The 23,346-nt window shown below is 39.8% G+C and overlaps 1 protein-coding gene across 2 annotated transcripts in view; it reads left to right on the top strand.

Annotated features, from left to right (window-relative positions):
- The window catches only part of RGL1 (ral guanine nucleotide dissociation stimulator like 1), a 329,410-nt gene that overhangs the window by 27,904 nt on the left and 278,160 nt on the right, over positions 1–23,346 (top strand). The window contains exon 1 of one of the 2 annotated variants that reach the window (XM_081824738.1): positions 2,024–2,420. The exons of the other annotated variant lie outside the window; for it this stretch is intronic. The gene's annotated coding sequence lies outside the window, so the exon portion shown is untranslated. Of the gene's footprint in view, positions 1–2,023; positions 2,421–23,346 lie in introns of those variants that run through there. 2 annotated transcript variants of the gene reach the window in all.

The raw sequence follows: 23,346 nt of genomic DNA, 5'->3' as shown, positions 1-23,346 counted from the left end.
ATGCTATTTTAAATGAGGTTGCTTTCTTAATTTTATTCAGATACCTTGTTGTCAGTGTATAGAAATGCAAATGGCTTTTGTATGTTGATTTTGTATGTTGATCCTGCAGCTTTACTGAATTCATTTTTTAGTTCTAACAGATTTTTTTTTTTTTTTTGGTGGAGTCTTTAGGGTTTTTTACATATAACATTATGTCATCTGCAAACAGAGATAATTTTACTTCTTCATTTCTAATGTGGATGTCTTTTATTTCTTTTTCTTGCTTAATTGCTGTGGCTAGAATTTGCAGAGCTATGTTGAATAGAAGTGGTGAGAGTGGGCAAGCTTGTCTTCTTTCTGATCTTAGAGGAAAGGCTTTTAACTTCACCACTGAGTATGATGTTAGCTGTGGATTTGTCATATGTGGACTTTATTTTGTTGAGATGTATTCTTCTATACCTAATTTGTTGAGATGTATTCTTCTATACCTAATTTGTTGAGATGTATTCTTCTATACCTGATTTGTTCATCCATCATGAAAGGATGTTGAATTTTGTCAAATGCCTTTCTGCATCTGTTGAGATGATCACATAATTTTTATTATTATTTATTAAGATTCTATTTATTTATTTGATAGAGAGCACAAGTAGGCAGAGTGGCAGGCAGAGGGAGAGGGAGAAGCAGGCTCCCTACTAAGCAGAGAGCCCGATGTGGGGCTCAATCCCAGGACCCCGAAGGCAGATGCTTAACTGACTGAGCCACCCAGATGCCCCTAATTTTTATTCTTTATTCTGTTAATGTGGTGTATCACATTGATCTATGTATGTTGAAGCATTCATACATTCCAGGGATAAATCCCACTTGATCACGGTGCATGACCCTTTTAATGTGCTCTTGAATTCAATTTGCTAGTATTTTGTTATGAATATTCACATCTATGTTCATCAGGGTTATTGGCCTGTAATTTTTTTTTCTTGTAGTGTCCTTGTCTTTCTTTGGTATCAGGGTAGTGCTGGCCTCATAAAATGAGTTTGAAAATGTTTCTTCCTCCTGCCTTGGTTAGGTAAATAAATTTGAACCTTGTGTTTGGGAATGCTGGAGAGTCTATGCTGAGATAGAGAGGTTCCTTGTCATCTCTTTTTATTGAGAAAGCAGCCCTTTGAGAGCTTATGGGGGGCAGGGAGGGGCTCTGTTCCACTTCTTCACATTAAGCAAACCTAAGGCTTTATCATCTATTTCTATATGGCTATAAAACCCCAAACTCATTGCTTATCAGCATCAACAAATAGTCTCTGGACAGTCAGTGTAATATATCTATATTTATGTTCTTCCCTTGCTCGGTTCTATAATTTACCTTACTTCCTTGAGACTTTAGACTTCCTTGTGCATTTAGAATCTTTGTTTTGTTTTATCCAACAATTCTAGATTTTTTTGTGTACTTAGATCACAATATTACTGGAAATAGAAGTTTTGCTATGACTGCGAGTCTATACCTCCATGGCCATGCCCTGTCCTTCAGTTCATCCTCCTGTTCACAGTGTCTTTCTGAATCAAGAGGGAATTTGCTGTGTCTTTGGACATGATACATTGGTTTCACAAGTGTCCACCTGGTGACAAACCTCTGGAGCTTGTATGTGTTTCCCTAGACTGTGCCTGGCCTGGTTTTGGCTTCATCTTGCTCCAGCTGGCCTGTGTTGCCAAGGTCCCAGCATGTTTGAATTCCAACCTACCTGAATTATGTCAACCACTATTCTTTTTCTTCTGTTTCCAAGTCTCTGTCTTCACTGGCTTGCCAATTTGAAGTCTGGTTTCAGTTTATTTCCTGGACTCATCTTTCTACAAAGGACTCTATTCCTGATTTGAGAGTTTATAGCATAGTTTATAGCAACGTGGGAGTGGATCCAACTCAGGATTCAGAATTCTAAGATGTCCAGATGGTCTTAACAAAAAGCTTCTAACTTTCCACTTCATTTTTAAAACACTTAATTTATTGAGTGTGTAAATTCCGAAGACACTCTATTACATGTTGATAATATATGTACCCATAGTATTAATTGAAGATAAATACTGAATTACTCATTTTGTCAGAAGGAGTTTACAGTTGAGGTTACCCTTTGATTTAATCTTATTTGTTTAATTCACGAGTAGCCATCTCCTTGTATACCAAACACAGCCAGCTGTGGTTGGATTGTGGCTGTTCTAGTCCATGTACTCTTTTGCTCTGAAACCTTGTAAGGAAATTGAGTTTGGCAAAAAGCATCCAGAGAACTCCTGGCAGTATTGGATGGATCATTTACCCCAATTTGGGCTTTCTTATTTCTTTTAGGGAGCCCTGGCAAGATCACCACCAAGACATCTGTCTTACTCAGAGAACAACCCCTAGCTCTGTGCCAGTGGTGTTAGCCTTGGATTATGGACAATGGCTTTGAAGATGAAACAAGGTATCTGGTGGCAAGAGAGCACTATGTGCTCATAACAAGTCCACAGAAATTATGAGTTGAATGGTTGGTCAGTAGTCTAGTAGAATGTTTAATTTTTATTAGTTGTATCCATTGGGCTTCACGTTGGTATCCTTCTTTCACTCATTTTGTCCTTATTTAGATTTCTCTTAATACTTTCTCTCTTGCTTTTCTTGGCAGTATCTTCAAAAGGAGTTAGGAGGCTCTTCCATAAGTTGCCTTTGAAGATTGTTGCGATGTGTATACTTGTCAAAAAGGATTGGCCAAATCCTGTGGAAAGCTATTTCACACATCAAGTCCTGAGTCAGTCTCAGCTCCTCTGTTCTGATCTGATCATCCAGAATGATCTAAAAGAAAACCATCAGAGCTCATTATAGAGCCTGGAGTGATTTTCAGATGTCTTTTTAATTTCTTTTTCTCATGCAGGGTACTCAGGAATCTTGTACTCTGGATGAACCCAATTTACATTTTTGTTGGAATTGGGGAAGTAGGGGCTTAGAATTCATTTTGAAGGAAACTTCTTTAATTTATGTAGGAAACACTTAAGTTCTACATGGTTTTCTTTCTTTCACTCTCTTTGTTCCCTTTTTTCTTTTCTCCCATTCCTCCTTACCTCCTTCTTTCCTTTTCTTCCTTCCAATCTTCCTTCTTTCCTTATGTCTTGGTAGGTTGGAACATACCTAAATATTTTGGAAAATGGATACTGTTGAAGGGAAAGTATTATTTTTATTACAAAAATGTGATTTAGAATAATGAGATCTTGGGTTTGGAAAGAAAACTTCGTGTTCTTCTATTTCAGCCGTTTAACTAATATTTGAATCTTTTCTATTCTACCCACAGTCTATTATGGGATAGATACCTACATTACCTACAGTGAGAGGGAACTCCCTCTGTTCCGAAGTAGCCCATTGCAACTTTGAACAGCCCTGACAGTTACGTAGTTATTGTTTTGTTGACTTGGAATGTACTTTTCTGTAACATCTATCTGTCACTTTTTAGTTTCTCTTTTTGGAAGCATATAGAGCAGTATTTTTCAAATTTTAGGCTGAAATCCGGGGGTTGTGGAATAATTTTATTTGGACATGACCAGCATTAAAAGAGATTAAGAAAGGGGTGCCTGGGTGGCTCAGTCATTAAGCATCTGACTTCGGCTCAGGTCATTATCCCAGGGTCCTGGGATCGAGCCCCGTATTGGGCTCCCTGCTCAGTGGGAAGCCTGCTTCTCCCTCTCCCACTCCCCCTGCTTGTGTTCCCTCTCTCCCTGTGTCTCTCTCTGTCAAATAAATAAATAAAATCTTAAAAAAAAGAGAGAGAAGAAGAAGAAATAGAGTAGAACGGAAATAGAATAGAATAGAAAATATCAGAATGTATCATAAGTAGTAAGGTTTTCATGAAACCTTTGTCTCGATTACATAATTAAGTTATTTAATCATATAATTAACTACAGAGGTGAACTGAATCTCAATGATTAAAAAAAAGTCTGAAAGCTGCTGAATAGAGTCTGACTTTTCCTCCCCATGGCCATCCATGTAGTTGAGCTGTTCTCATGCCACACCAAGTCTCTTCTCTAAGCTGAACAGATCCTTTTGCTCATCCCTGGGTATTATGGTCTCACATGTCCTTGCCTTCCTTAATACACCCTAGCGTGCCTAGTTGGTATGGACCTCGAATCAAAACCATGTTTCTAGCTGTAACTCTGATTGAAACAGAAGCAAGCAGGACTATTCTTTGCCTGGTTAGCAGAATGCAATTCAGTGCATTTCATTGCAGCCCGAGGCTGTATGTTGTAATGGTTAAATGCACAGACTCAGGGGCGACTGGTTTTGGAGTCTATCTGTTCAGTTAGTGTAAGCCTTGAAGTAAGCTGAGTAGTTAACTTTGGGCAAGTTATTTAAACTCTCTGTGCCTCAGTTTTTTCATGGTATGTAGGATAATAAGACTTTAGAATACTTTCGTGAGTATCCAATGAGCTAATACATGTAATGGATTTAGAACAGTGCCAGGCATATGGTAAGCACTTAGTGAACGAATATATTTCTAAACCAGTTACAGCAAATTGTTGATCCACTTAACTTTTCATCAACTCAAATGTCTAGAGCTTTTGGTGTGTCCCATACATAGTGTAATCATGTGTCCTGGTTTGCCGAGGGCAACACCACTTTTCACCTGTTGTCCTCGCATAATTAACAGTGTCTCCTTTTACTCTCAAATGTGGCCCAGATAGAAACTCATGTTTGATTATTCCGAACTATATTTTTGTAGTTGGAATTTCTCCAGTTACATCCCCCCTCCCCCAGCTAAAAACCACATCTTCTCTAAGTACTTGATCAATTTTGGACTTACGTGGAGGATCTTACTTTTTTTTCCTCTGGAAACTTCGCCTCAATTCTCTGCCCACAAACTCTTTCCCTCCTTGACAAGTGGCAGAATCAAGATTGAAAACAGAGTCCCCCTGACTCTCAAGGCTAGCCTTTCCTCACTCTGGGAAATTACCTGGGTTTCATTTGACCCATTATTCTGTTCTGTGAAGACCTTTTGGATTCTGATTAAGTTATTCAGAGTATTTATTCATTCTCTCAACTTTACATTATTTACACATTTTTTATTAATTCAACAAGTATTTAATGAACTTTCACGGGACACCAGGTCCTGTTCTAAGAGCCAGGGATGGAGCAGGGGACCAGCCGACAAATTCCTTCTCCTAGGGAACTGATGTTCTTTGAAGGTTGCTTCAGGTCTTAATCTAAGTAAATTGGGTTTACCTGAGTAGGATTTACATAAAGCCCTGGGACTGGTCACTAGATACTTCCTTCTGGATTAAAAAAATGTATCCCTTAAAAGTAGCATTTGGCAATCATTTAACAATGAATCTGTTTGTATTATCACTCAATCTGTATTTCTTCTTGTCCAAAGGATAGTATAAGCCTACTGCCAAAGGCCTTTTTCTTGCTATACTGTATCTCTCATATTTTCTAGATTTATTAGTCTGCTGTGAGAGCAAGGAAATGGTTTAGACTAACTCATTGCTAATGGCAGCCCTGTAGCATTCTTTAAGTGACCATATATTTTAATGGTCTATTCTAGAGTGTTGTTGTGGTCAACAGTTCTGTAGTTTGCAGAACTTGCATTCTCTGTTATTTTGAAAATTAGGACTTTCTTTCATTTAACCACTTCCTCTCATTTGCTAAGATTCCTTAAAGATACCCACTGTTGGCCCAGTGATCTCATTTGCTAAATTCTTTCCATATCCTACAATGTAGTTTGGCCAAGCCAGGAGATTAAAGCTTCTTTAGAGAAGCTAGATGCTCTCTTAAAATCTGACTCATCTTTGATTTCAGATCCCTCTAATGAATATATTAATGAAATTCTTCACTGAAATTTGGATATTATAACAATGGCTATTTATCAAGTACTTACTATGTGCAAAGCATTGTTGTAAGCATTTTACGGGCATATTTCCCTTAGTCATGTTGTATCACCACCACATAACTATTACCTCTATTTGAGAGATGAGGAAAGCAAAGTCACACAGGTAGTAAGGTGTGTAGAGTAGGAACTTGAACCCAGTCTGTAATGTCAGGATAACTGGAGACCGGGGTACCTTCAGGACTAAAATCTGGACAGAGATTCTTGATCAAATAGCCTTCTACAATGGAAGACTTTCTTCTTCTTCTTCTTCTTCCTTCTTTTCTTCTTCTTCTTCTTCTTTCTTCTTCTCCTTCAGAGGAAGAGAGAAGGGGAGGGGCACAAGGAGAGGAAGAGAGAGTCTTTAAGCAGACTACTTGCTGAGCATGGAGCCCAACAGGGGGCTCGGTTGGAGAGAGAGAATCTCAAGCAGCCTCCATGCCCAGCACAGAGCCCAAGGCAGGGCTTGATCTCATGACCCTGGGATCACGATCTGAGCCAAAATCAAGAGTCGGATGCCCAACCGACTGAGTCACCCAGGCACCATTGGAAGACTTTCTTCTAATGTGATAAAATTAAGTGTGCATTTGTAATTTATAATTTTGTTGATGACTCATAGTCCTTACTTAAGATATTTTACTTCCACAAAGATGAAGCTATTAAAGCAGGTGTAGATGAGGTGGAACTTTGGGGGGAAAGGGGAAATAATCTAAGGAAAACTGTCTAAGCATCCACAATGTCTATTCATTTGCTTTTCTTCATAAAAATGAATAAAAATGAATATGCAGCTCTGTGTGACCTCCTAGGCAGTGAAACACAGTTTGCTTTCTGTGAAATAGACTGGTATGCCAAAGACCAAAATAGGTTCTTTTGAATTATTTTCTCTCCATAGATTCACATTCTTCCCTCCTGTGATACATGATCAGTAAGTTTCATTTTCATTAGTTCCTATCAGGCTTACTTTCTAAAAGGCTTTGAGGTGATTGGCTTATTAGCAACATTAAAGCAATTATTTCTATATTACTAACATTACATTACTACTGAACAGGAGGCTCTGTAAAGACAGGGACCCAACTCTTCTCTGTTCGCTGCCACATTATTTGCTCTGACTACCATTCATGGCAAATTGCCACATTAATTGAGTAAATGAATGAATTGGCGAATGGCAATCTCCATGTTAGCTTTAAGAAATTTTCTCTATCACTTGTATTTATTTTATTGTTGGTGAGTTGAGAAGTTACTTTGTATCTCTTTTTTAAAGAGCGAGATTCTTTAAAAAAAATGTCATGTTTGAAAGAACAAGATTACTTTTTAAGACTTTCCCTCTTGGAGAAGTTTTGTTAGCTTGGTGAATTTCAGTCCTGGCACTGGCTACTTGTGGGACCCACAGGAGGAATAGAGCAGAGCATTTGCAAGGGTGAGGCAAGAGACCTCTCAGTGTCGTTGTCAACCCCCCTTTATAAGCCCAAATAGTCCCAGAAACTGCTGGGGGTGGGGCACTTGCTGTATTGATACGGCTGGTTTTTATGTGGAAAGACCAGGAGACTTCAGTCCCAAAGTGGACAGAAGAGCCTTTATAAATGAGTCCTAAGCACACCATAGAGGTGAAGGCCCAAACCCATAATTTGTTTCCTCCTTGCCCCTCCTGCCCTTAGGATGTTAGTGGCAAGTTGCTTTAGCAGAGCCGAAGACTGAGTTTTTTCCTTTGGAGAACCTTACTTCTTTCCACTTAAGTTATAATTATCATCTGAAAGTACACCAATGTTTGATTTCAGTATTTTTATATTTACATTTATAGGTCATTATATATTTAAAAACCTCATGTAGAGAATGCAATTTAGGGTAATAGCAATTAGGGAAAGGTATAATAGTGTCAAGAAGAGAACACCCTAAATTGGCTTGGAGGTTTTTTTTTTCATGTTTGAAATGTTTAAAATTTCTTTAGTTATTCAAGAACTTTAACTTTGTTAACAACAAAGATTTTCAAGTTCAGCCTAAGACGTGGGGAAAAAAAAAAAAAAAAGCAATCAGTTGCCTAGTTATGAATCAGCAATGCCATCTAGTGCTTGCTACCTTGAATTTCAATTGGGAGCACCAGCAGGGGACGTGAGAGACTAACTTCTACTACGCTATGTTCAATGACTTACATAGCATTGTAAAATGTATTTCTCCCCAGGTTGAGATTTTAGCTTTATATAATCAGAAGGGGTTTTCCGTTTAGTTCAAACATGGCAAAGACTATGGTTTCCTCCAAGGTATCCTTAGTATTAAATTTTTTAAAACACACAGTAACCATTAAAAACAGTAGTTATAATTTCAGAAAGAATATACGAAATCTTTTCTGTTGCAGCAACTCTTTAGGTATTCTAATAAAACCTTGTGTGATAGGTTAAGTTGGATAAATCTAGAAGATACATAGGGTAATTAGATAAAATAAGCAAAAATGTGGCAAGAATGTGATCAGATAATAATCTTGCTTCCTCTCTACTTATTGTATACAATACAGTAGTTTTGTAATCCTTAATTTGTCTGCTGCTTTTAAAAACTCTTTCCAGGGGTGCCTGGGTGGCTCAGTTGTTGAGCGTCTGCCTTCGGCTCAGGTCATGATCACAGGATCCTGGGATCGAGCCCTGCATCGGGCTCCCTGCTCAGAGGGGAGCCTGCTTCTCCCTCTCCCACTCCCCCTGCTTCTGTTCCTGCTCTCCCTATCTCTCTTTCTGTCAAGTAAATAAATAAAATCTTAAAAAAAAATTCTTTCCAGCAGTTAACACATGTCAATGCATTCAATCAGAAAAAAAAGTCTAACTTTTTAAGTTTATAATAGGCTAGGTAAATGTATGGGATCTTTGAAATTTCTAGAATAATTGTACTTTAAAACCTCAGCATTTGTAACCTCACCAACACACATTAGAGTTTAGCAAGAACATCATCCAGGTCAGTTTATCAGTCATTTGGTGATTGGTGAAAGGTTGTAGAAAGGTTAAAGACTTTGCCTAAGTTAATGATTTGAACCCCTTCTGATTACACATATCCTGAGGTGAACTCATCTGGTCCCATGACTTTAAGTGCTATGTGAATTCTGTTGAATCTCAAATTTTTATTTCTAACCCTGAGTTCTCCTCTGAGCTTTGTACTTGTATATTCAATTGTCTTTTTTTTTTTAAAGAATTTATTTATTTATTTGAGAGAGAGCGAGAGAGAGAGAGAGCAGGGGGAGGAGCAGAGGGAGGATGGAGAGAGATAAGCAGACTCTGCACTAAGCACAGAGGCTGATGCGGGGCTTGATCTCATGACACCAAGATCATGACCTGAACTGAAACCAAGAGTTGGACGCTTAACCCACTGAGCCACCCAGGTGCCCCTCAACTGTCTTTTAATTTTTTTAAATAACATCTCCACTTCAATGGCACCTCAAACTTGTCTCAGCAATAAAGAGGATCCTTGATGTTCCTACCCTCGTCCTGTTTCTCTCTAGGTCTCTTCCATCTTAGCCAAGGCACCACTGGTAAGCAACTCATGCAAAAATCTTGGAATAATCCTCAGTTTCTCTCTTCTTCAAACTTGACATCAAATCTATCAGCAAATGTTAATCTATTTTTCATCGGCCTACTTTCATCTCTTACCTGGGCTCCCATAATCACTTCTCAGCTGCTTTCCCTGCTTCCACTCTGTTCCCCATGACCTGGTTTTATTTTTTCATTATACTTAACAATATATGATACTATTTGTTTATGGGTTTATTGCCTTTCTTACTACCTCTAGAATGTAAGCTCTACAAGGGAGAAACTTGGCTGGTTTCCACTGAAACCCTGGGGCCTAGAGCACCGCTGGCAATATGAAACTCCTTGTTGAATGAATGCATGAGTGACCCAACCAATGAATGAATGAAAGGAAGAAATCTGCTGTTCTTTCAGTGGTTGCGGATTCAAGAAAAATTACTCTGTGGCTGGTTTTCTTAGGGCTCTTTTGTAAAGTGTTGAAAGAATGGAAAGACTTTTACTTCATAATGTGTTTTTGAAATTGATATTAGAATCTTATACTCTTAAATATATGGTATCATTTGGGCCTTGTTGCTTGCATCCTGTGGTCCCTGCAATCTTTCTGAGAGGTTTTCTGTGGAAACCTGAAAAGGAAACCAATTATGGTGTTTTCTGGGAGAGGCCTGGCCCAATAAATGAATGGGAAGAAATTTTACTGGCTGAGAGAGGCACTCATTATGTGCTCCAACAGTGATGTAAAAGAGGAAAAAGAGAAGTGAATGCAGAACATCGTTATTTGCTTTAGACTGCCCTTCTTCCAGGAAGGTTAACTGTGAATAAAGAGGAAATCGATATTGGGCTGATTAATACATTTTTAAAACTGGAAACTCAAAATGAAGGTCTGAGGATCCTGAAATACTATATTTAAAACCAGTCAATGAGTCTATTAAGAAATGCAAAACAAAATGAGGGAAAGATGGGGAAAGAGATTGATTGGTCATTCTATATCTGGTGCAATGGAAAAGATTGTTTTGTACCAGCAAGTTCTGGGCTTTGATTCTACTCTTGCCACTAGCTGGCCTTATGTCCTTGGGCATGTCACTTCTGGAACCTAGGTTTGTTATCTCTGTTGGAGGTTTAGGATTAACACATGAGGTGAATCTGTGGAAAGAATTCTTTTAGGTATAAAGCATGATACAAATATAATGTATCATCCTGATCGTCATGATGAGGATAATCGCCCTTCTCATATGAGGATCCAGGTCTTCATTGTCTTATCGTTTTCAACGTTGGGGTCCTAGAGCTCTAATGGCAATGAAGAGGCCAATGAAGATCTGAACTCAGAGTTTTGTGAAACAACTCAAAATAATTTTAAGTGACTTTCCTAGGAAATTTCTGCTTGCTTATTTAGTTGATTGTTTATTGTGTATCCGAGATTAGTAACAACCATAAAAGCACCTTTTGCATAACACCATCAGTGAGGCTTTGTGTCTTTATTATAAATTTCTGCGCATCCTCTAGTATCTCAGATATGAAGTCTGCTTTGGATATATTGGGGGAGAGAGAACGAAGGCTCTCGTGTCTTTAAAAGCAATTACAGGCTCAGGTCTCTGAAAAAGTCCTAAGTGCCAGGAATAGCACCTCTGCAACCATTTCTTCTTGACTTTTTTCTTTCCAGCTTTTTTTTTTTTTTAAAGCCAGACTATTGATGCATTTTAATATCATTAGTATTTTTAAAATAAAATTAGTTTAGCAGTGTTACTAATCTTTCTTTTTAGAGTACAAGGCAGGAAAGTGAGCCTGAAGCAGTTTATTGCCTGTGTTATTAAGTGAGTCCTATTTCCAGATATTGGAAGGCATGTTTTTAAGTGTTCTGGAGAAAAGTAATTTTTTTTTAAAGTTCAAGCAGATTGTTTTGTTTTAGAAAAATACTGAAGATGCAATATGTGAATCATATTTGGATTTTAAAGCAGGATATTAAACTTCACAGTAAAAGTGATTCCATGGTTGTTAAAGCCCAAAGAGAGGTTTATAAAGCCAGCAGACAGAGAAACTGAAACGCACTTGGAGAAGTAAATGATACAGGAATGGAAAAGTTGAATAAATAACTTTAAAACCATTTTTTTTCTTGATGTTATTTTATCCCTTGAAGGCAGACAGATCATTATAATTAAAATTGTATTAAAAATCCTCTCTATAAAAATATGGATCCTAATAAAACTAATGTTGAGTCAGTCACATGTATGTCATTACAAATCTATAACTTGGACTTGGGTTGGATTTCCAAATCCAAAATACAATATTTACTTAGTATTATGAAATTCATATTTGCTAGGCAATGCACCTTAGTCCATCTTTAAAAATAAATCCCTATTCAGGCAAAAAATCTGGAAGGTGAGATGAGTTGGCCTTATTGAAATGTGGACTCATTCCGGGGCTGACGAGGGAGAGTTGAGGAGGGGATTAAAGAGACATGTTATTTCCATGCTTTTGGCCTTTGCATTTGCTCTTACCCTCCTGGGATGTCTTTCCCATTGTAGTTCATCTCATACTGATTCTTTCAACATCCATTTCAAGGATCCTGTTCTCAGTAACAACTTTACTAACATCTCTAGATAGATAGTTGCCTGCTCCTCTTTCCCTGGTGCCTTGTGCACCCATTACTGCATGTAGCATACCATAGTTCATCATTTTGTATTTCCAGAGCCTCGCTTAGTGCCTGACACATAGTGGGAACTCCATAAATGATTGCTAACTGATGAACAAAATCGTGTAGTGTGATAGCCACTGAGCTCTGTATAACCTAGATTTTGCTCAAAAAGACGTGGGTCCTAGGGTGCCTGGATGGCTCAGTCGGTTAAGCATCTGACTCTTGATTTCAGCTCAGGTCATGATCTCAGAGTCCTGAGACTGAGCCCCGAGTCAGGCTCCACACTCAGTAGGGAGTCCGCTTGAGATTTTTCTCCTTCTCCCTCTCCCCCCACCCCTCCCACCAATCTCTCATTCTCTCTCTCTCTAAAATAAGTAAAATAGGGGTGCCTGGATGGCTCAGTTGCTTAAGCGTCTGGCTTCAGCTCAGGTCATGATCCCAGGGTGCTGGGATCAAGTCCCACATCAGGCTCCCTGCTCAGCGGGGAGTCTGCTTCTCCCTCTTCCTCTGCTGCTCCCCCTGCTTGTGCTCTCTCTCTCTCTGTCAAATAAATAAATAAAATCCTTAAAAAAAAAGAATTAAAAAAATAAAATAAGTAAAATAAATCTTAAAAAAATGTGGGTCTTGGCCTCATCCTTCTCCTTGGGTCAAGTAGCGGTGATGGGACAGAAGTTACCTAGACGATAAGTTAGATGAGTGCGTTGATCATTCAGTAAATATTCACTGGCACTGTGCCAGGTGCTGTGGAGGGAGCTGCAGAGATGTCAGGTATATGTATCTGCTTTCAGGGATTTACCAATTAGATTTTGAGGTATAACTTTCCTGTATGAATTATCTAGAGGGAAATTGAATGCTAAGTTTTAAGACTTGACTCTGTGGGTATCAGGAAGCCTGGAAAGGCAGAAAGTGGAGATGAATTGAAGGAGTTGGGGAAGGCTTCATAGGAGATGCACAAGTTAATTTGGGCTCAGCAGTATTGACCAAAGGAAGGACTGAGGAGATGGCAAGCCCTGGGCCAGAGTTGAATGGTTGACTTGTGAGAATCAGCTTGGAACAGGTTTACTCTGAGGACTACAGACCCTCTGTGCACCCACGAATAGGCTTTAGAGCGACTTTGAACCCCTGGAGTTATTTGCAAACTGTTGTTTGTATATGTATATGGACAGTTTTCTATGGATAGGGTTCAGCTTTTAAAAATGTAGATGTAGAATTTTAAAAGAATGCTAAATTTTGTAATTTTAATCAAAAATAGGTAACATTTTAATGATTTGTCTTTTCAGGAGGTCTTATAGAGAGATAAAAAGAAGAATTCAGGGACTGGGGAGGGAAAGGAAAGAGAGAGAGAGGAAGGAGATTTAGGCTAATCCTTGAAAAGGCAAAATAACAATATAGGTATTAATATTAATGATCTTTCCCTGAAAATGTGTCAGTAACCATGAGGCATCTTTAACTTATTACCAAAAGAGATCATCTAAGCAATGAAGGCCAGAATTCTGGAGCCAATACCACTGATTTCAGAGAAAGAAAATACACTTGACCCTTGAACAACATGAGTTTGAACTGTGTGGGTCCACTTGTATGGGGTGTTTTTATAGTACAGTGCTGGAAATGTATTTACTCTCCCTTATGATTTTCTTAATAACATTTTCTTTTCTCTAGCTTACTCTACTGTAAGAATACAGTATTTAATACATATAACCTACAAAATATGTGTGAATTGACTGTTTATGTTATTGGTAAGGATTCTGGTCAACAGTAGGCTAAGAGTAGGTAAGTTTTTGGGGAGTCAAAAGTTATGCACAGATTTTTGACTGAGCAGGGGTTGGCGCCCCAATCCCCACATTATTTAAGCGTCAATTGCGCTCTACTAGACGTGAATGAAAATTTATCCCATTGGTATCCAAATGAAAAAATACTACATTCCAAGGCAGACAGTTCTATAGGACTTGGGATTTATTTTCTTTTATTTGTTGGTGTCTTTAATCAAGTAAAATTGTTGTTAAGGATTATCCTATTTAACCTTTTGAATTTAAGGACTTATATCTAAAAATCAGTATTTCATATTAAAAATTGAACATAATGAACTTGACTTGGTTATTTGCCATAGATGAGGGTTCTTTTAATATTAGATGCTCAATATAAATAGAAAACTTTCATATTGAAATCCTTTATCAGCCCATTGCCAACTGGAGGTTAACATATTAACATTTCACCAACAGGAATGATGGATTTCCATTCTGGTTTAGTGAGCATTTCACTATTAGAAACATGCTTTGAAGTGATAGCTCTGTATGCTGTAAGTGTGAGTTAATGCGAAAGGAAAGTGTCAGAAGAGAAGAATAAGTCTGTTCATTTGTTTTTTGGCTTGTTCTGAAAAGGATTGCAATGAAGAAGTATTTCATATCATTGGTTTATGGGATTGATAAGAGCTCAATAGTTGAGGAGCAAAGAAGCTGTATATTTATACAAACAAATAATGCAACAGGGGATGTTTCTATAATTCTTTTTTTTAGGAAATTAATAATAGTTAAAGAAGATAGTAATGTTGAGAGAGGGTGTGGACATATAAACCTCAATTGTATCAAACATCAGTAGGCCATATTTTTATATAGAATTCAGTTTAATTGGAAGAGCGGAGCAATTTGATGATGCTGGAAACGTTTTGGTTTAAGTTTATAAATCTAAAGAATGCATAACCAGTGTTAACTTAATAATGTTGGATTTTAATAGCCTTAAAGTCAAGTATTAAGAAAGATGTAAATTTGGGTGCCTGGGTGGCTCAGATGGTTAAGCGTCTGCCTTCGGCTCAGGTCATGATCCCAGGGTCCTGGGATCGAGTCCCGCATCGGGCTCCCTGCACCGCGGGGAAGCCTGCTTCTCCCTCTCCCACTCCCCCTGCTTGTGTTCCCTCTCTTGCTAGGTCTCTCTCTGTCAAATAAATAAATAAAATCTTAAAAAAAAAAAAAAAAGAAAGATGTAAATTCTCAGATCATATAATTTTATAAGAAATAGAGTGTTGAGCCCATTAAGATTCAGCATCAAGTGCCACTTTAGCAGATGTTCAAAATGTATTATCATTTCTATGTGGTCTAATCTCATTTTTTGAATCTGATAATTATATGTATATATAAACATATATACATATACACATATATGTATATACATGTATATGCAATGTTAGAATCATAATTTAATATATATTTAATATGGTATTATTATATATTACAATATATAATATATAGTAATACAACATATATACAGTATATATTATATTATATATATTATATATTGTAATATATAATATGCTTTTTTAGTTCTTAATATCTTATATTTTTTAAAAAGTCATATACATGGCACATATGTATATGCAACATTTCAGATGACTGTACTACAAGCTGGAGAATGTAGTGTCTTCAGAGCTTGCCCCTTGCTCATTGACCAAGTTGGATCAAGAGAGTGTGTTGGCCTTGTGGGCCATCCATGGGACTTGGGCTTGAAGGTGTGAGGTTGGCCCAGGTGAAGTAATTAGAGAATCCAGAAGTGCAGAGTGTGCAGGAGTCCAAGGGGGAGCAGTGGGTCAGAACTAGATCAACCAGACACATTGTCAGTTCTGAATTGAGGCTGTTTAAAGGGCAGTCAAGAGCAGGGTGAAGGAAGGTTCCCAGGGGAGTGAGAGAAGCTCCAGGCCTCTGTGAACAGTGAACGGGGTTGGTTTTCTGGACTGCCTGTTCCCAGGTTGATGTTGGCTAGAATTAAAGGTGTAGTTTCAGATGGTTCACCTTTTTTAGTTTCATGCTTATTAACATAAATTTATATTTTATCTTGAGTAAATTTTTATATGAGTTAAAATAACTACCATAACAAGATGCTTAACTTTCAAGCTATAAACAATAGCATTTCTAGTTTGGGAATGTGGAACAAAGAAAAAAATTTTTTTTTTTTGAGAGAGAGAGGGAGATCACATGCACAAGTGGTGGGGAGTGGGGACAGAGGGAGAGGGAGAGAGAGAATCTTAAGCAGGCTCCATGCTCAGTGGGGAGCCCAACAGAGCCCAACATGGGGCTTGATCTCACAACCCTGAGATCAAGACCTGAGCTGAAATCAAGAGTCAGACTCCCAACTGACTGAGCCACCCAGGCGCCCTGGAACAAAGTAACTATTAATGATCTATTTGTCAAGAACAGATCAGTGGTTGCTGAGGTTAGGAGTGGGGAGACAGTCTTACTGCAAAGGGATAGGCCCAGGAAGTTTTTTGGGGTCATGGTTTTATTCCATATGCTGATGGTGGTGGTGTTTACACAAATCTGTATTTGTGTTAAAAATTCATAGAACTGTATACCATTAAAAGTCCATTTTACTGCATGATAATTTAAAAAATACAAAATAGAGCACAAAATGCCTACAGGGAAATAAAAAGATCTTTTATTATATAAGAGACAAATGATGGAGAAAAGTACACCAAAATAGTCTCAGAAGGCCATGGGAAAGCAGAGGTCCTAAATGTGTATGATTTGCATGTTTCTTAGCTCTTTAGGTTGGAGAAGTGCACCCTTCAAGATTGTTATATGGAAGTTGAAAATTATTTGATTTACTAAGATTCCTTTTATCTCTCTCTTTTTAAATAGACCTTTCTCGCTCCCTCTTTCCTTCCCTCCCTCCCTTCCTCCTTCTCTTCCTCCCTCCCTCCCTCCCTTCCAATCTTTCTGGAGTTAAATTCTGACATGATGAAGTGGCATCCTAGATTACATGGAAGGGACATGAAATGAAGGGGGATGAGGAGCTGGTCTGTCCAGTTCTGCTCCAATCCTGGACAGCTGAGCCAGAATAAAACCAAAACTAGAAGCTTGCTGCTCTCCAGAACACATTTGTGATATCCGACCTAACCTGTAGGCCTCCCTAGTTCTGACAACATTAAGTGTTGTTCTGGAGCTGAGCCTATGGTTTGTGTTAGAATGGAGCCAGGCTCCAGCAGCTGGGCACAGGCCAGAAGTAGCCAGAGGGCCCTTGGAGTAGCCATAAGGTGATCTTGACCTTTTAGTGTTCTTTGGGCTGGATATCCCAGGATGACACCTGTCCGAAGTTAGCTTTCTATCCCTTTGAAAGAATAACTTTGTGTCTCGGGCCTGAACCAAATTTGAACCAGTCTTCGCCGGATTTTGAAGGGCTATTAAGGCAAGGCTTAGAACACATGGCCTCTTCCCTCAATACTGTCACTTTAGCTTCTCAATTCCTTGGCAACCTGATTTCTGGTTTTCTGAATGGGTGTTCCTCTGGTCATTTGCCCAGGAAACAGCTCTGGATGAGGGACCAAAGGAGAAAGTTTTGTATCCCTTGGGAAGGGAAAGGTTAATGTTTCTTTCCAAGAGTACTGGCTGCATGAATTTTTGGATGCCGGAGTTCCCAGGAGAGCGCGGTGTGCCCAGCTGTGGTGTGTGCATAGCTCCACACAGGCGGGAGGGGGCTGGGCGGTGCTGTGTCCAACAGCGTCCTGAGTCTGCTAATTCCAGACTGAGTGAATGAAAGATTAGTTTGAAGTTCTCGATTCATATTCTTTACATGAAACATTGGTAATCTCTTTTTCCTTCCATTGTTCCCTGAGTTGTTCTGGATTTTAAAATGCTACCTATGAGATAATGTCAACTGAAATTCTTGACATTTGCCAACCCCAACCATAATCCTTGCTTAAGATCATTTCGAAATAAAGCATTTGTCTTTTAGCTAGTCTGAAAATATATTGGAGTGTGTTGCTGGTAATAGATTTCTTGGAGTCGAATCTCTGGGTATAAGGTTTGTGATTTGCATTCACCATCTGATTTATATATCCCCTGGTCCTATAATAACTCAGATTTGCAAATCGGGGTACCACTAGGACTGTGGGGCTATTGTACCTGACTTAACTGAATATTTAAATATAAGGCTAGAGCTAAAGTTAAAAAAGCAGATGGATTTGGAAGAGGAGCTTGTCCTGTTTTGAGGTCATGTGGAAAGCCAAGAAATTGCTGGAGCAGTTCTGACAGGGATTTCAGGAAAATAGGCTTGTAATGTATTTCCACTTCTCTTGGCTTGCAGTCTGGCTGGAAATGCGGTAAGATCAGCCTCTTTCCCAAAGGTCTGGGTATTTCTGCAGCTGTTTTCAGAAAGCCTGGAAAATGAAAAGCAAAGTAGTCCACAGAATCTCAAGTATCCATGCCCCCATCACCAAAGTTTTTGGATGATCTAAGTGGGAAAGAGTTGAAGCCACGTAAATGAAGGTGTGCGTGACAGAATATGTGTGTGGAGGCTGCCTTTTCAGATACGACATCATGCCGATGGCACCCCCCCTCCATACCCCCACCGCAGGGAGCACTGGCTCAACAGCGAGCATGCCAGAGAGGCCTTTACAGGAGCTCTGCATGTTATAGTTCTACCTTCTATTATTTTAGGTCCTTTTTGTTCCATTCACTTGAGTCAGCTGAGCCATCTGTCTAGGTCAGTAAACGACCCAAACTTCCCAGTTGGTCCAGTCAGCTCAGTCTTAATGTATCATGTACTCTCACTACTGAGAAACTGTGTTTGCTAGCACTTTCAAAGCCTATTTAATGAATGCTTCCAGCATTACCATTCTGGGTCTCCAGGAAAAGAAATGAGGGCTCAGAGAATTTATCTGATTGGGCAAATCATAGAAACAGACTGCTGGATCATAAGAACTGTAGGGCAGTAAATTTTATACTGTTAGCTGCCAGCTTTCAAGTGGTTGAAGCTCTCAACCACTTGAAATATATAATATAATAACACATTATATTATATATAATGTGTGTAATGAAGTTTAAAACAATAGGAATGATCGGATTGCATTGGATTCTTAAATATTTTTGGTAAATGGAACTTATGTGAAAGCCCAATACATTAAGCCATAGGTTCTATTTTTAGCATAAATTTGTAAGTGCAGTTTTCTAATCACTACCTATTTTCTAGTTAACCAGTAACACCAACAGACTATTTATGATGAACACAAATATTTGAAATCTGGATTTATGTAGTCAGTCAGAGCCTCAATATCTGGATATATTTTAAGTTTTGTTGATTGCCCAACATTGAAAAAAATTCTAAGAGATAAATTCTTGCCATTGGGCATGATTTTCTTAACAGTTAAGCTGACTCAGAATAACCTCCTATCCGATTGATCCAGAAGTTTGAAAGATGATTGATAGGAAGTTTCTGGTCCAATTTTAGTCACCATATAACTCTAACCTAAGAAGGCTCACTCTTCCCGTTCTCTCTTAAACCCAGTACAATGCAAGCTATTGAAATGGCACTTGTCGAGGTTCTTAGACCTCCATGTCTGTCCGAAAGTTCTCAGAGACCGCCTCAGGGGACCCATCAGCTGCATTCGCTCCCCCAGATCACTCTCTCCTTCTCTTAGCTTCCAGGTCTTCTCCTCTCTGCTGGCTTTCTTCCCACCTCACTGGCCATTGTTAGTTTTCTTCCTGCTCGCTCCTCATCATCCTGACTAGTTTGGAGTCCCCAGTCAGCCTATCCCAACTGTGGTTTCTCATCTGAACCACACAACACATGTAACAATTTGAAGGACTATTTTCTCAGTGTTCCCAAGATAAATAACTAGCACCCTTCTAGATGCATAGGAGGGAAGTTTATTTGTTACGTACAAGGAGTGTCTTAGGAAATTGCCTTAAGTGTCTCACAGACCCTCCGTTGAGAACGGTTGCCAGGCTCAGTCCACAGATGTTGGGAATCCGATCCACTTTCATGGCTTTAAATTACATCTGTATGTTGACAACTGTCTGATTGATACCTCCAGCCCAGAACTCTACTGGGTAGAGACCAAGGTAGATTCTTCTATCCAACATCTATTCAACGTCTTGTCTTAAATTTCTAACTGACATCCAAACTTAGCATGTTTAAATACAAAAGCTGATCCTTCTCCCCAAAGCTGGTCCACACATAGTTGTCATCCGTCAGGCTCTGCATTTTAGAGTCATCTCTGACCTTCTCTCTTTCTATCACACCTTACATACAGTCTTCTGCAAATTTTATTATATCTCCCTTCTCCATTCTGTGTTGTTGGGGGAGGGGAGCTTCTCCTTGGGCATCCTTCTGTCTGGGTTGAGCCAAGAGGAGTGACTAGTAGATGATGGAGGGAAGCGGGAGGGAAAAGCCAACATTTTCCTCCTCCCTCTCTGCTTCTGTGAGCTCCATGGGCAGCGGCAGTGAGTCCATTGCCATGGCGGCAGCCCCTATCATGTGAGTCCAGCCTGGTGTTTTGCAGGAGCCAGCTCATACCAGCTCATGAGGGACAATGCTGTTCATTTTTTCCCAACTTAATGTTTACTGATATCGTGTTGATGACTTAAAATAAGCCACGATGGGAGTATTTCCACCTCAGAAATTGCAAACATTACACGTGGGGGCTTTCCCCCATTAGCCATTGTTAAACATTTACCAGGGCACTCCTGTTAGCCCAGCTGCTGGGTTCTGGTAAGCTCGAATTTCTCCTTTTCTCTCTCAGATCTTGGAGCTGTTGCTCATCTCTGGATTCTACTCCTATGTAAGGAACTGTGGAGGCACCAGTTCCTTGATCACTTTTGTGAGGAATTCCCTGGGCTAAATTTCTTCCTTTGTAGAAGCAGGAAACGATGTCTGTTTTCCTGTGAAGTGACTGATAGAATCCATGCGCTAGGGCAGCAATGCTGTATTTGAGTGAACTCAGGGAGGATCTTTAGTAGCACAAAAGATCAGCTGCATTTGCTCCCCCAGATCACTCTGTCCTCTTAGCTTCCAGGTCTTCTCCTCTCTGCTGGCTTTCTTCCTACCTCACCGGCCATTGTTAGTTTTCTTCCTGCTCCCTCCTCATCGTCCTGACTAGTTTGGAGTCCCCAGTCAGCCTTTCCCAGCTGTGGTTTCTCACAAAAATTTGTCTTATCTGAGGTATTTGTACTGTTGCCTTGCTTGGAAATAGGAAGAACTATAACATCCATACCCTTATTTGGTTGAATTGTAAGGATTTTAGCCTTCTTATTCATCATATATGCTGTGTGCCCATTTTTGGATACTGTGAGCTGTGATATCTGGCCAATGGTACCAATATTTCTAAGGCAAGGTGGCCTGGTCATCTAACACACTCACTGCAAGGTCAATAGCCCAGAATTTAATAGGTTCACTCAATGTGTTTCCCCTCACATGTGTTGGTATGATTTGCCCTGAATGATAGTATAAAATTCATTTTCATTTTTTTTTTTTAAAGATTTTATTTATTTTGACAGAGAGAGAGAGAGAGAGACAGCAAGAGAGGGAACATAAGCAGGGGGAGTGGGAGAGGGAGAAGCAGGCTTCCCGCCGAGCAGGGAGCCCAATGCGGGGCTCGATCCCAGGACCCTGGGATCGTGACCTGAGCCGAAGGCAGGCGCTTAATGACTGAGCCACCCAGGCGCCCCCATTTTCATTATTTGAATGCTATGGCTCCAGACTGATTAAGCATCCTTAAAACTATATTGTACCCTCATCTTTGGTACTGCATCTAGGGCCTGTTCCAAAATTGCTCCAGGCCCATGGACTTGAACTATAATTCCATGTTTTATTTCAATGCCCACCTTACAAAGTCCCTAAGGAGTATTCTAGAGAGCCCATATTTCTGTATTGATCAACATACTTTATTCTGAGTGGAGCAAGGAGGGGATATAATGAGAAAAGTCCATTGCTTTTAATACTGTTCCATCCTCTTAATATTCTCCTCAAGTCTGATGTAAATTGTATTAGGCCCAACTTGGTTTTTCCTATCCAGGGTTCCTCCTCACCCCACTAGATTCGATGTGCAGGCTTACCTGGCTTCATATCCCTCACTGCTATTGGTCTGCCTCTGCCCTTTAGACCTTGTCTGAACATCTGAATGTTTGCTTTGTTCTCACATGCAATCCCCGTACTTTATTTTTTATAACTGGCTTTCTATCTTAATTCCCCATCTTGGTTCCAATTTACCTGCTTATTCATCTGTTCCTTCCTTGTTCTTAATTTTCCATTTCCCAGAGCCTACAGATCTGTCCCAAAGTCCCACCTAAAGCCTGGGCTCTATCATCTGTTGAGAGACTTACTTGAAGCTTATGGTCTGCATCCTGTCCTTTCTCTGGAATGTCTGCCTCCCATCTCTCTGATGTTGTGTTGTGCCCACCTGTTGAGACGGTGCTACCTCATCTCGTTTGCCTTTGCCCTTGCCATCTGGACCATTGTAGACTGGATGTGGTGCTTTGCCTGCCAGACTGAACCTCCACTTATTCATGGGGCAATACCAATTCTCTTAGTGGCTGTAGCCAGGCTAATTCTGTGTTCTGATCCCTCTCCTCACTCCCACCCCGAACCTGCTCAGACCTGTACAAAGTAAGAGGAAATTACCCACCCAGTTAAGTCCCCTGATAAACCAAACTCTATCACCTACCACTGGCCTTTTCAACCATGAGGAGCGGCCATATGGGAAGAAAGTCATTGCAAGCCTATGGTGGTGGCTTTGTCAAGTTAGTACCTCCGGGTCCAACCCTCGAGGGGAGGGTTATGTCCAGATTTCAGCTTTGCAGTACTAAATTGGGAACATCTGTCTAATACTATTAACACAGGTCTTATGTGAAGTCTTTCCACGTCCCAGGAAAATGGACAGAAAGCAGGTTTCAAGGCTCTTAGGCAACAGATGGGGAAATTAAGATCTGGATGAATCAGGGGCATCCCCTGACGCCACATAGGGATTTGTTGAACAGATTCCAGGCTTTAGTTTTGGGGACTGCCAATCCACTAAACCAGGGGTTCCCAACCTTTTGATGAAGAAAGGATGATTTTCAGTTCTCTGAAGACTTAAAGTAATTTAATATAAGAGCTGGCCTGGAACTGAACTTGGAGATCACCTGGTTATTTGTGTAAACCCTCAATTTTGAGGTGCTGCTGAAGTTCGTGAGAGAAAAGATGGTGTGCTCCATTTCCCTACAGTGCTTCCTCACCCCATATCATGTGGTTGGGAGAAATGGATGGGGCATGGTCTATCAGGAAAGGCCTCAAGATCTACCTGAACCTATTGTGCAACCAGGTTTATTAAATGGACACAAGTCAATGGGAATTGAGGCAAGAAACAGTTTCCTGCCCCTCCCTGCACGCCCTCTGTTGCCTTCAGTAATGTGCTCTTCCACTTCATTTTTCCATCTCCTGTTTTTTCTGGGTCTTTTCTAGGATCAGTGGTGGAGGTGGACAACTAGAAGGAAAGGGACAAAAGTCTTTTGCGTATCTGGATGCTGCTTATCCAGCTCTCTCTTGGTCCTTGCTGTTCTGTCTGTGTGACATGCTTACATACATCATCTCTCTGTGGGCCACTCTCCTGGGTTCCTTGGAGGCCTTTCATCAG

This window comes from Leptonychotes weddellii, chromosome 6, assembly GCF_054177405.1.
Source record: "Leptonychotes weddellii isolate Sample4059 chromosome 6, ASM5417740v2, whole genome shotgun sequence".
NCBI lineage: Eukaryota > Metazoa > Chordata > Mammalia > Carnivora > Phocidae > Leptonychotes > Leptonychotes weddellii.
The sequence above is the reverse complement of the archived record's forward strand: the minus strand, read 5'-3'. Positions and strand labels throughout refer to the sequence as shown.